Raw genomic sequence first — 12,973 nt, forward strand, 5'->3', positions numbered from 1 at the left:
TTCCTAAAGTACAGATCTGCAGCGGCTCTCGGTCACTTTCAGAATCAAATATAAAATTTTGGTTTGACTTTTAAAGGTCTTCAGAACTTTATAACTTGACCCCTTTCTATTTTTTTTAATCTTCTTATAGCTTACTCCTCTTATTTTTTGATCCAGTGTTTTGATTCTATGCTCTTTTTTTTGTGTAGGAATTATCTTCTTTCTTTTCTTCCTTCTTTCCTTCCTCGTTTTTTCTCTTTATTCTTTTATCCGTTTCCTCATCTCTCTCTCTCTCTCTCTCTCTCTCTCTCTCTCTCTCTCTCTCTCTCTCTCTCTCCCTCCCTCCCTCCCCCCCTCACTTCCTTTGTTCTTTCTTTCAGATGGCAGAGAACCTGGCACCTAGTAATTACAGTAACAAATGGTTGTTGATTGACTGATTGAAGCATAGAGAGCTGAAGTGATTTGGCCAAGGTTACACATCTAGGAAGAAGCACTAGCACACAAAATAAAAGTTTTCTGATTGTAAAAGCAGTGCTTTTCCCACGACACAATTATTATTGTCAAGAGCAAATATTTTGATCTCTATTATATTTACTTTAACAATTACATTTTTTTTGTTTTTATCTGATCATTTAAAAGAGAATGCAAGGTCCTAGAGGACAGAGATTATATCACATATTTTCTTTTTCATTATCTAGAGAATCTAGTACAACACTGAGGGCATAGTAGACACTTAGTGTTTGTAAAATGTAATTAATCTCAAACTGCCTAGAAATAAATCTTCTCTTACCATGCTTCACAAATCAGGAATGGTTTAACACCCATTAGTGCTAATGTCTAAGCTTCTAACTAATGCTCCCTTCACAGATAATACAGACAAATGAAGTAACATTCCAGAAAAAAAAAAAACAGCTAACTTTAATAGTCTAGAAATGAAAACACCTAGCTGGTCATTCTTTCTCTGGTGTTCTCAGAAATTTAATGTAAAAGCCACTATTGGTGTAACATTTACACGATAGACATGATCTTGCTACCAGTAAGAAGGTTTTGATTTTTGAAAGCACTGTAACTTCTTTAGACAATCTGCATCTACTTCATAGTACTCATAGGATATGGACCAGTTATTTGTTAAGGGCCTGGGAGTACTTTAGATTAAAGGAGCAACCTAAAATTAAAGTGTTGTTGTTATTATTGTTTTCATGCCCTTAAAATAAGGAAAAGTCTTCTGTATAATTTAAGCTTGGAAGAATAGCAGAATAATCCTGCTGTTTCAAGTTTTTTCTTTTAATAAAGGAACTGTCCCTAAAGATACCTTTTTTTCTAGCCCAGGTTAAAAAAAAGAGGAAAAAAAGAAAAATACAATATAGATTATTTCTCCTGGAGAGGAAACAACAAAATAACTAGGAAAAATTTTTTTTCCCTGAAAGAATATTTTTACACTCACACATTTTAAAAAATCTTCTGTATTATTACATAAAAATCTGAAATATAAATAACTACATTAATCTATTACTTAAAGGACCACCAGGACAGGTCATCTGAAAAGTCAACATACAAATCATAATACATAGTGATTGAACAATAGCTTCTATTCCAAATTTTTTTGACTTTTTAAATATGAAATTTTATATAGTTTAGGGTTTATCATCAGAACACTAATGATAGTTTTATACAAATTGTTCTATTTACATTCTCTACAGAGAGAAAGATCAAAGAAATCTAACTTTGGGCTTAACACAATATGGCTGAGTCAGTTATAATATTAGTTTTGAAATATCACAAACTACAAATCTTATAACTGCAAGAAGTAATCTTTATAACACTTCTGATTTTACAATTAAGTTTATTCTTAAATAGAAATCTGATCTTGTCATACAATTTGAAATATTAAACCCAAAAGAATAAATTGTTCACCAAATCACATGTAGAATTTCATGAAGACAGTAGGGGAGAGTGGATGACAGGCCAAATTAGGAAGTTAAACCTGCCTCAGAGAGCCCAACTACTATTTGATCAGGCAGGGGGCTATTCAAAAGATTAATCTGTACAGCAGGAACTTAATAAATTCTTCTTAATTTTACTTTTCATTCTTATATATTTATTTGGATGGGTTTGGTATCATAGAACTTTTGTCTAATAATATTTGAAGAGCCACACGGGAAAACAATTCACATAATCAGTAAATTGATCAAATGAGAATGTAAATAAGTACATGGTACATATTAGATACTATGCAAATACTTATCATCACTATTATTATCATCATTGTTGTTATTGTTATTATCATTAAATATTTCCTAAGTGAATACTACATGCTAAGCACTCTGCTAGGTGATAGCAAAAATAATAAAATATTGACAATGACAACAAATATAAATGTATGTAGCATAAATATAAAATGAATAAATATAAATGAATGAAGTAATTAAATGTAAGATAGTTTGAGAGGAAGGCAGAAGCAGTTGGGATGATCAGGAAAGATTTCATGCAAAAGATAATGGTGGAGCTGAGCTTAAGGAGAAAGGGACTCCTAAGTGAGACAGATAAATAGGAAGTTTTCCAGGCATGACTCAAGACAGTGCAAACACAGAGATAGGAAACAAAGTGCTGCATATGAAGCACAGAAAGGTCGGTTTCCCCTGGGTTCCAGAGTATTGTAAGGAGAAGGCTGTAAAGATAGTTTGGGTTCATATTGTTCAGGGCTTTAAAACTAAACAGAGAAGTTTACATCTTGGTCCAGTGGAATGAGTGCTGGACCTGGGGTAAGGAGAACTTGAGATTGAACTTGGTCACAATCACTTGTTGTGTAATGCAGGACAAGTCATTAAACTCCTATCTATTTTGGTTTCTTCAAATGTAAAATGGGGACAATAACATTTACCTTCTAGGGCTGGCATAAAAATATGATATATACTATTTTTTTTCTTCTTTATTTTTCCAACTATATGTAATGGTATTTTTCTACAATCATTTAAAATTTTTTTTCCACCTCTCTCTTTCTTCCCACTTATCCCAACTGAAAGTGTCTATAACATCTATATTCATTCTACAACTATAATCATTCTAAACAGAGAGATAGATACTATCTGTAAAGCTGTTTTCAAACCTTAAAGTACTATATTAATGCAAGCTATTTTTGTTTGTTATTAAATAATTAATTTATTGTTAAAGATAAAAGGACTTTATATTTAATCCTGAGGGAACCACTGGAATTTACTTCATAGGAGGCATCATGATCAGACCTATACTTTCAGAAAAACCACTTTGGCAGCAGAGTGGAGGAAGGATTGGAGTAGGAAAAGACTTGAGGCAGAGAGGCTGCTTAGAAAGACATAGCTCAGAGGAGAGATAAACGTGGGTGGCAGCTGTATGGCAAAGAAAGGCTACATAGAGGAAAGAGACTGTAAAGGTAGAAATGGTAAAACTTGTCAAATGACTGAACATTCAATCAGTCAATGAGGCAGTCAGCAGTTACTAAATTCCACTCACTGTCAAATGCTGAGCATACAAAAATAGGCAAAAAATTACCTTCAAGGAACTCACAATCTAATGAGGAAGACAATGAAAAGATCTACACACACACACACACACACACACACACACGTGTGTGTGTGTGTGTGTGTGTGTGTGTGTGTGTGTGTGTATATATATATATATATATATATATATATATGTATGAAATGATTAATGGATGGGAGGGATTAGAATTAACAGAAGTTGTCTAAAATTTTCTGAAGGTGAGGTTTTAATTGGATTTTGAAGGAAGTCAGGAGGTGGAGATGAGGAAGGAGAACATTACCAAAGAGATGGAATTCCCTTTTTGCTGAACAACAAGAAGGTCAATCAATGAGTCTGTGGTCAGGAGCAAGGTGTACGAAGACTGAAAAGGTGAAGGGGAAGTTGTGAAGGGTCTAAATGTCATAGTCAGAACTGTGCATTAGGAAAATCCTTCTTGGTAGCTGAATGGCAGATGAATTGGAGCAGGGAGAGACTTGTGGCAGGCAGATCAGTCAGCAGGTTACTATTGAAGTAGGTCAGGCTTGAGGTGATAAGGTTTTGTACTAAAGTGGTGGCAATGTCAGAGGAGAGAAAAGGGGTATATTCAAGAGATTTGTGAAGATAGATTGAGAGACTTTGAAAAGAGATTGGATATGGATAATGAGGAATAGAGGAGTTGAAAATGATATCTAGACTGCAAGTCTGGGACTGGGAGAATGAGGGGCACCCTTGATAGAAATGTGGAAATTTGGAAGGCCAGATTATGACCATTTTTAAAAGCTTAACAGAGAAGTTTATATCTTGTTCCAGTGGAGTGAGTGTTGTACCTGGGGTAAGGAGAACTTGAGATCGAACTTGGTCAAATTACATAAAGATGGGGGAAAGATAAGTTCAGTTTTGAACAGGTCAATTTAAGATGGCTACTGAACACAGTTTTAAATATCTGAAAGGCAGTTGGAGAGAATAACACTGGAGATCAGCAGATAAATTAAATGAGCAAGTTAGATTTGAGAACCAGCAGTAAAGATGATAATTAAATCCATGGGAGTTAATGAGCTCACCAAGCAAATAGAATGAGAGAAAACAGGAGAGAGCCCTGTGGGACACCTATGATTAGAGGCATAACCTGGATAAAAATCCAGGAAAGGAGACTGAGAAGGAGTTGTGAGATAGGAACAGAACCAGGAGAGTGGTATCTCAAAATATTAGAGGGAAGAAAGTATCAAGGAGAAGAGGGTAATCAGCACTGTCAAAGGAAATAGAGGTCAAGAAGAATGAGGACTGAGAAAAGGTCATTAGATTTGCAATTAATCATTGGTAAATTTGGAGAGAGCAGTTTTGGTACAACAATGAGATCACAAGCTGGCTTGTAAATGATTAATAAAAGAAGGAGAAGGAAGGCAATCTGCTGGAAAAGGCAAGACAGACTGGGATTGTTTTTTCAAGTCAAAGAATTTGCTTTGGCAAGGAGTAGGGCAACCTTTTTTTGGGAGAAAGGAGTGAAAGAATAGATAGTGGCAGAAGATAGCTGAGTGATATGAGATGAGGAAAATGGGAGAAGAGGGAGTCCATGAAGACCCAATGTTTTCTTCAAAAGATGGGGCAAGGATCTCAGATGAGAGAGTAAAGAGAGAGAGGAAGTCATAGGAAGTTTGAGGGAGAGTAAACAGGGTTGAAAAACTGTTTCAGAGAGTGGAAAAAGTAAGTTGGCAAGAGGGAAATTGAAAGATTGACTAGTGGCAGTGAGGGTTTGGTAGAGGTTGTAAAAAAATAAATTTGTAGTGGGGTCAATCAGAACAATCTCTGATATCCTCCACCTAGGTTCAGCAACATGAGAGTTGGAATGCCGATGGTGGGTGATGGGAGCAACAGAAAGCTGAGTTTTGCAAGGTATACAATCAGAGAGATGATATAGATGCCAGGAACTCAAGAATAGATGAGTGTGAGATGCTTGTTTTGTCTTTCATCCTCGAAGAAGATCATGATATCAGGGAGGTGATGCCATGACAAGCATGTAATTGGAGTGAGGGGGTGCTGTGCTAAGTCACCAACCTCACTTCCTTCTCCAGAGTCATCTGGGTCCAGTGACCAGATATGAATAAGGATGAACAGAGATGGCCCTAGATGTGAGGCAATCAGGGTTAAGTGACTTACCCAAGGTCACCCAGCTAGTAAGTATATGAGAGTGGATTCAGACTCCTGTCCTCCTGACTCTAAGGTCAATGTTCTAACCACTGCACCAAGTACTGCCCTTAAGAGGGGAATGTAGAGTGGATCTAGCTCACCAAGAGAAAAAGAGGATAAAATGATTCATGTAGTGGTGAGAGAAAATTGAGAGGTTCTGAGGAACTCATGGAGGGGGAAGGAGTATAGAGTTTGATAAGAGAGGGCAGAGGGACAGTTGAAAAGGCAATAAATTATGGTATAATAAGGGGATAAAGGTAAGTGATTAGTCAAGGATGACATTGAGATTATGGATTTAGGTGACTGAGAGGACCAGGAGGAAAGATGAGCTTTGTTTTGAATTGGAGGTGCCTATAGGACACCACTGCACAACCTAGCTGCCCCAGGAGCAATTGGTGATATGAGTCTGGAACTTAGAAGAAAAATCAGAGATCAACACAGCTGTGGAAATCACCCGGATAGAGTTAAAAATTGAATGCATGATGGAGGTGAATGCATAGAGATCATTAAGGGAGAATGGAGAGTAAAGAGAAGGTCTAGGACAAGTCTTTGGGTGATAACCAAGACAGTGATAAAGATAACAACAAAAGAGACGGAGAAAAAATGGTGAAAGGAGAGAATTGTAATATGAGAAGTCTTAGAGAATAAATTATAAAAGAGGAAGGGATCAACAATGTCAATTTCTACAGAGAGGTCAAAAGAAGATAAAGATGAATAAAGATTAAGTTGGTAAAGTATAAAGATCTTGAAGATTTCATTGGATACAGCAGTTTGGAGATTACTGGCAATTTTGGAGAGACAAGTTTCTGTTGAATGGTTCTGAAGTTATATCAACAAATACTTATTAACAAATTACTATGCTCCAGGTGCTATTTTTACATAGGGAAAAGCAAAACAAAATAAAACACATCATAAACAGCCCCTGCTCTCAAGGAGCTCACAATCTTTTTTTGTTTTTGTTTTTGCAAGGCAATGGGGTTAAGTGACTTGCCCAAAGTCACATAGGTAATTTTTGTGTCAGAGACCAGATTTGAACTTAGGTTCTCCTGGGTTGGTGCTATATCCATTGCACCACCTAGCTGCCCCAGGAGCTCATAATCTAATGGAATAGACAATACACAAAGAATCATATGGAAATGTGTTAATAATATTAAGGAAGAGTGGGTGATACTTCTTGAAGAAGGTAGAATTAGTTGAGACATGTAATAAACCATGGAAAATAGAAGGTAGAAATAAGAAAGGAGAGATGAGAGTCCGTGAAAATGCTTAGAGTCAGGAAACTGAGTGCTTTGGAAAGAAACAGCAGGGAGCACAGTGTAACTGGATTAAAGAATATGTCTAGGTGAAAGGGAGAGAAAAAAGAAGACTTGAATAAGTAGGAGGAGGCCAAGTTATGATCAGTTTTAAAAGTCAAATTACAAAAGGTTTATAAGAGAGTGAGAGGCACTGAGTTTATAGTGTTCCCAAAAAATTTAGCCAAGAATACTAGGAGAGATAAAGGACAGAACCTAATACAGATGGAACAAAGGTTTAGGTGAAGATTTTTTGTTTTTGTTTTATGTGAATGAGAAAGACATGGGACATATTTTGAAGGCAGAGGGGAAGGAAGATAGGAAGACTAAGTGGAGAGTGACATTAGTTAGGACAAGTTGCTAGGTCATTCTGTAGCCCTATACTGGGCTTGAAGTTTTTCAGAGACTATTACTTCTTATACCTTATTCCACAAGACACTCCTTATTCTGAATTCCAACTATGCACTGGCTGCTCCCTTGCCTGGAACCTGTGGCCTTCTCATCTTTATTCCTGGCTTCCTTCAGTTAAGAGTAGATACTTAAATACCAGCTGAATGATTGATGTATAGTCATGCATATTCCATCTTGTACTTCTGAAATTGATTTTTTTGAATCCATGCACATGATTTTACACTTGAACAATTAAATTCAATTACATTATTTTAGCTCAACAATCTAGGCTATTGATGTCTTTTTTCTTTTTGGTACTGATTACTATTATGCAATGTATTATCCATTAACCTTTTCCTCTTATCTTTGTGTGATCTGCAAATTTCTTTTTTTCTTTTGGCCAGGAATGGGGTTAAGTGACTTGCCCAGGGTCACACAGATAGATAATTAGTAAGTGTCTGAGACAGGATTTGAACTCTAGCTGCCCCAATCTTCAAATTTCTTAAAGATTCCTTTATATAAATTAAATAGAGGTACATTTACATCTCTATAGTCTATAAAATAATATATTATCTTCACTCTGTACCCCAAAGTAATATCTCAAAGGTCTTGCTCTCATTTGGATTCACTGACAGAAATTCTGGGCTGGGGGGAATTTATCCCAACCAAAAATCCCCAATCTTTCCATCAGAATTGCCCTGTCCAATGATCTCAGGGTCTGTACAAAGACAACAAAATTATACCTCAAAAGGCAGGATTAGCATCAAAAACATGTTACAGAAAATGATAAAATTCATTCTTTTACATTTTCTGATAATATATTCACTATACTTTATTTTCTTTTATATTTTAGTATATATATATATATATATTTCTTGTATTAGTAATTTCATTTTTTCCTTTCTATTCAGGAATACTTCTGTAACATAAGTACAATGTTTACATTGTTTATGTGAATCAGTTTGGTGCACCGCTACAAAATAGATCTTGGGAGTTTAGTAGAATTTAGAATCATCTTTTTTGGGTAGGTGGGATGGATTTTTATTTTTGTGGAAACATCCTCAGTATAGATACAGGGACATTCTTTAGAGTCAGAGAACAGGTAAAATGCATAACTATAGTCTTGCCCTCATGCTGGAACAGGGTTGGAGGGAGTTAAATTCAAAATCGAGTTGCTATTACTTCTCCTTTGGTTCAGTACAGCTTTCCTATAATTCTCTGGAGCTAGGCAGTTGACAGCATGGATTTTTATTGAAGAAATGCTATGACATTTGTTTTAAATGTCACATTTCTTCCCCACTGTCTAAAAATAGCATACCACCATGCCCCTACTCCTAATAAAATTGTTGGGTTGGAAATGACACCGATAAGCAAAATGAAGCATATAACCTTTTCTATCCCTTTTCTATAAATGTTTTATTTATCCCTGAGTCACATTTGGTATCTTTTGCAGATGTAGATCAAATGGATAAATCAGTAAATTTGACTACTGATGCAGTCTTAACAGTACAGGGTTTGTCATTTCTAAAGCATGTTTCAGCCAGGCAAAGTTACCTGTCATTTGAGCAGTGATCTGGTGATGGATAGGAGATATGTAGAAAGTCTGGGAGCTCTCAGAGTAATGTGACATTTTATGAGCAGTTTGACTGTTTTCATTACTTTGATTTTTGGCTTGTGAAAAATAAGTTAAAAAACTAGCAATGGAATACAAAAGCAGCCTGACAGGATGAACATGATAGGACAGCCTTGAAATTGGGCTATTATATTTAATAAGACTTTGTGACAATTACCTGAAAGCATTTTAAATACAAATTCTATTTGGTACATTCAATTTGATCAATTCCAAGGTCACTGATTTTATGGTATTTGGTTCATCCAAAACACAGGACAAAGTCTTTTATCAACTTTACAAATGTTTGGTTAAATTGCATACGTGCAACTCAATTTTCTATAACTTTATTTATAAATGTGAATTATGTATGAAAACTTCTATAATATTAATACCTATATTGTACTAGAAGTGAGTTGAAGTTTCTGTAGATTGTCCCCACAATTATACTTTCCTTCTTTATCTCAGTCTTAAAATCTCTATTTATTGTATCTCTATTGTTTACAATTATCCCGATATCTCTCATCCTAATTGATCTAATGATTTGACCTGTCTACACTCATCTCCACTTTTTCTCCTCTCACTTCTCAAACTCTTGCATTCTGGCTTCCACCTCAACACTCCATTAAAGCTACCATTTAAAGAGTAACCAGTGATCTCTTAATTGCTAAATCCATTGCTCTCCTCTTTGATACTCTCTCATTTTGGGCTTTTATGACATTGCTGTCTTGATTTTCCTATTTGTCTACTTTCCTGTCGCACTAGCATAGAGGGCTGCTGATTTGCAGGAAGATCCCTTGTTGGATCAACATCAACAGCAAATCTTTAAATTTTCTCTTTCCTTCTTCCCTCTCTTTTTCCATCTCTCTTGCCTTCTTCCTGTCCATGTTGTCATCAACTCCCATAGATTCAATAAAATGTCTATGCTGATTTCTCCCAGACCCATATATTTAACCCTAGACCTTCTCTCTTCTGAAATCCAGTCCTTCATCATTAACTAATTATGGGTTGAATTTCCTGTACCCTCTTTGTCATGGCAAGTAGGGTACCAAGTAGCTTATATTGTCTTAAGCAGTTTTTAAACAGAATTTCTCTTTCTATCCCTTGCTGCTGAACTTTGTTGGTAATATAAAGAAATGCTGATGATTTATGTAGGTTTATTCTGTATCCTGCAAGTTTTCTAAAGTTGTAAATAATTTCAAGGTTTTTTAGTTGATTCTCTAGGGTTTTCTAAGTATACTATCATATCACACGCAAAGAATAGTACTTTTCTTTCCTCACTGCCTATTCTAATTCCTTTATTTTCTTTCTCCTCTATTCCCATAGCTAATATTTCTAGTATAATATTACATAATAAAAGTGATAATGGGCATTCTTGCTTCATTCCTGGTTGTACTGGGAAGATTAGTAGTTTATCCCCATTTCAGATAATGCTAGCTGATGGTTTTTAAATAAGGATTACTTAACATTTTAAGGAAAGCTTCATTTATTCCTAGGCTCTCTTGTGTTTTTTAACAGGAACAGATGCTGTATATTAAAGGTTTTTTCTGCATCTATTGAGACAAAGATATGATTTCTGTTGGTTTGTTATGATAAGGTGAAGTATATTGCTAGCTTTTCTAATATTGAATGCTGCATTCCTGCTACAAATACCACTTGGTCATAATGTATGATCCTTGTGATATAGTGCTGCAATCTCTTTGCTTAGAATTTTATTTAAAATTTTTGCATCAATATTCATTCGGAAAATTGGCCTATAATTTTATTTTCCTGTTTTTGACTCTTCCTGGTTCAGGTATCAGCACTATATTTTTGTTGGGAAAGGAGTTTGGTAAGACACTGTCTTCCTCACCTAATTTTTTCAAATAGTTTATATAGCATTGGATTAATTGTTCTTTAACTGTTTGGTAGAATTTGTTTATGAATTCAACTGGTTATGAGGATTTTTTTCTTCAGAAGTCCATCGATGGCTTGTTCAATTTCTTTATGATTGTTTTATTTAAGTATTTTAATTCTTTCATTGATCTGGATAATTTATATTTTTGTAAATATTCAACTATTTCACTTAGATTGTCAGATTTATTGGCATATAATTGAGTGGATTCCTCCAATTTAAACTTTGCTTTTTTAAAATTTTTTTTAAGGTTTTTTTGCAAGGCAAATGGGGTTAAGTGGCTTGCCCAAGGACACACAGCTAGGTAATTATTAAGTGTCTGAGGCCAGATTTGAACTCAGGTATTCCTGACCCCAGGGCTGCCCCTCAACTGTGCTTTCTAATTCTAATATATCAGGACCATTTTCTTTAAAAAACAAAATGAAAGATGTTGTCCAACCTTTTTCTTTTTCTTCTTTTTGTGAACATGGCTTTCAGATAGTCCAGTAATTCTTTCCTGGATCTATTTTCTATGCCTTTCTTTTTTGTACAGTAAGAAATTCCACATTTGCTTCTATTTTTTACTTTTTTTTAAATTTTGTTTTATTATAATCTGATGTCCCAAAGAGTCATTAGTTTCTATTTGCTCAGATTTCATTTTTAAGGAATTGTTTTCTTCAGTGAGCTTTGGTACTTCTTTTTTTTTTCCATTTGGCCAGTTTTATTTTTTAGGAAATTCTTTTCCTTGGTAAACTTTTTTATATATTTTCTCATGCTTTTAACACTCCTTTAATAATTCTTTTGCATTACTCTTTTCTTTACCCAAGTTTTCTTCTACTGCCTAATTTGCTTTTTAAGATCCTTTTTAAGATCTTCTAAGATTTCTTTTGGGTCTGAGACCAAATTGCATTTTTCTTTGAGGTTACACGTGTAGTCATTTTGACACTATTTTGTTCTTCTAATCTTATGCCTTGATTCTACCTGTCACATAGCAACCTTTTCTGCTCAAATTCTTTTTGTATTATTTGTTTGTTTTTTACTCATTTTCCTGCTTTTTTTCTAAGTTGTGTTTTTTATTTGAGAGTTGGGATCTGGTTCTGTACTGTCCCCTGCTTTTTTGTTCTGGGGTCAGAGTCTTATTGCTGGCTTTCCCTGGGCTTCAGAGCTCAGTTGGTGCTTTCACTGGAGGGTAGGTACTTCTTTCAGCTTGTCCTGGAGGGAGAAGTCTTCCTGTTGACCTCCCCTATGTGTGGGGGGTTTAGCAACTGGCCTGTCCCAGAGGAGGGCCCTTGCTGCTGGGTTGCTAAGGTAACAGAGTCTTTTTCCTGCCAGATACCTGGGATAGGGCTTCAATACTGGTCAGCAACAAGGTCAAGGCCTTGCTGGTGGCTTGTGCTGGGGGATGTCATTGGGGTGACTCCTTGCTGTTCTGCAAGGATTGTTCACTAGCATAGAGAGCTGCTGATTTGCAGGAAGACATGCCCTCCCTGGTGGACTGCCTCTGGCCTGGAGCCTTGCTGTTGCTGCTCTTAAACCTTGTTCCCCTCCCACCCCATTGAGAAAGAATTTTCCTGTCATGCTGGTAAGCTGTTTACCTGCTCTTAGATCAATCATGAGTTGTCTTTCTAGTTGTTTGGAGGAGAATTTGGGAGTGATTCAGAGGATTCCTTCATCTTCCCTCTTCTAAAGAAAAATTTACCTTGAATTTATTTTGCATATATTTTCTATTGAGTTACACATATTTGCTTTTTGTTTTCCCCTAACAGAATTCTCTTTGAGAAAAGGGAGTCCTTTGGGGTACTAGTCATTGACTAGTTCCTACACCATGATGAGGTCAAGCTCCTATTCCATGACTAGGTCAAGCTCCTGCATTTCTCCAGTTCTTGAGATCTGACTCTCTTCTTTTTAATGAGGGCATTGTTAATTGATGGGGCCTTGCCAGATGTCCACTTCAGAATAGAATACATAGCCTTTAGTGGGGCAAATGGTGAATATGTTTACTAGAACTTTTGTAAACAGATTGATGGTTAGTTCCAGAAAGGTTGATGTCTCTAATGCAAAAAAAAAATTGTATGTCATATATGAACAAAGTTTGACTCCATATATTGATGAATATAAGTCTAATTTAGTGCTTCTGTTGCACTAGTA

The 12,973-nt window shown here is 35.7% G+C and overlaps 1 protein-coding gene across 2 annotated transcripts in view; it reads right to left on the reverse strand.

Moving 5' to 3' along the window:
- The window catches only part of LOC141502286 (threonylcarbamoyladenosine tRNA methylthiotransferase-like), a 417,183-nt gene that overhangs the window by 77,477 nt on the left and 326,733 nt on the right, over positions 1–12,973 (reverse strand). The gene's annotated exons all lie outside the window — the stretch shown is intronic.

Source organism: Macrotis lagotis, chromosome X (genome assembly GCF_037893015.1).
Source record: "Macrotis lagotis isolate mMagLag1 chromosome X, bilby.v1.9.chrom.fasta, whole genome shotgun sequence".
Classification (NCBI taxonomy): Eukaryota; Metazoa; Chordata; class Mammalia; order Peramelemorphia; family Peramelidae; genus Macrotis; species Macrotis lagotis.